Consider the following 1,653-nt stretch of genomic DNA (forward strand, 5'->3'; position numbering starts at 1 on the left):
TTCATGAGATGAAATTTTCACACTGACAGAATCCTCGTGGATGAACCTCTGAATTTTTTTTTAAACCAAAACTTCTGTTTATTACTCAAAGCATTATTGGCTCAAATACAGGTAACTTTTGATGTTTACACGTTTTTCACTAACCCTAACCCTTTTACATTAATGCATGGGTAATAATAATCTAACTTAATTTTACTTTTAATACTTTATATTTTACTGATTATAGTTGTATACTTTTACTTGTAAGAAAGTACTTTAATAGTGAGGTACTTTTAATTAAGTAAAGGATCTGAATACTTCATCTACCACTGCCCTGGGCAAAATGTTTTTGTCCACTGTTTCTACTACAGACATCTGTCTGCTGGGAAAATGGCCGTACCAAAATCTAATTGAAGCAAAGTGAACCTGGAACTTTTTAGGGACCTGTACCTGCTGATCAGTAAGATATAAATACAGAGTTTAACAAGTGCTTATCTGCTGTGGAAAATAGGACACCAATTTTTACAGAAACATTCATTGTTAGTGGAAGTTGCTAAACAGCAGAAAAAAATGGTGTCAGACAAGACCTTTGCAATGACCTCCACAAGAGATGGGGCTCCATGAACCGCTCTGTCGCCTATATTCGTACTCTGTTTTGAAATTAGTAAATCTATTTTGCTTTGAAATCGATCTGACTCAAGTGTTTGACTGAAGAAGAATTAATCAGTGTGCAAGAGTACCTGAAGACATCTGGCCTAGCTGAAGGTTTTCTCCTATATCAGGGGGTCAAGACCCCCCATGGGGTCCTAATATAAATCTGAGGTTATCCACAAAGATTTCCATTATTTTTCTCTATTTGTACTTGCACTTCCCAGAATTTCTGAGGATTTGAGAAGAAAAAATGTTTTTTTAGTTTGGACTGCTTATAATTCACATCCACATTAAGGCCATTTTCTGTGATGAGGAGTCACAAGTTGATATCGCTCCATTTTAAGGGTTCACAAGTCAAAAGGGTTGCGAACCAGTGTTTTAGCAGACTAAGTTAGTGAAAGAAAATGATGGAGCAAGCTGAGGAAACCTCAATCCCCATTGTTTATGGTAATAAGCCACATGACAATTTCTCTCACACACAATAACATAATTGAAGCACTAGATGGCGCTGTTACACACAGTTTGAATTGCTGAAGAGGTCAGCAGGCTATCACAGACTTGTGCCCAAAATATTTTTAAAAATACGATCCCTACCCTGGTATTATTGGTCAGATAATGTGACCACATGACCCATTTGGTCTGGTTGAGCTGCAATTGGGCAATGCACTTAATAATTTGATAATCTGTGTTGGCTACTTGCATGGCAGCCATTCATGAGGATTTTACAGAGCATGGTCTGTTACCAAAAGCATCCCTGGAGATTACAGTGTTTTAGTGTCAAGTTGTTTAAAAACACTTCAGCATGGTAGAAGCATACTGACCCTGGAACCTGACTTGTCTGGTGCAAGGCCAGTGTATTTAACCACTAAATAAGCCTAATAACCCCATCTTATTCCAGTGTAAGACCGTGTTCAAATTAAGTTCTTAGGTATCTATTTGTGTTTGATATAAAGAAAAGTCCTTCATCTTGCAAGCACTACTTCCAGCTCAATGCTGTCAATAAATAAGAATGTGCTCTTGGGC

The sequence above is a fragment of the Micropterus salmoides genome, unplaced genomic scaffold (assembly GCF_014851395.1).
Source record: "Micropterus salmoides isolate LMB-PRFRI ecotype aquatic unplaced genomic scaffold, ASM1485139v1 Ms_hic_scaffold_22, whole genome shotgun sequence".
Taxonomy (NCBI): Eukaryota; Metazoa; Chordata; class Actinopteri; order Centrarchiformes; family Centrarchidae; genus Micropterus; species Micropterus salmoides.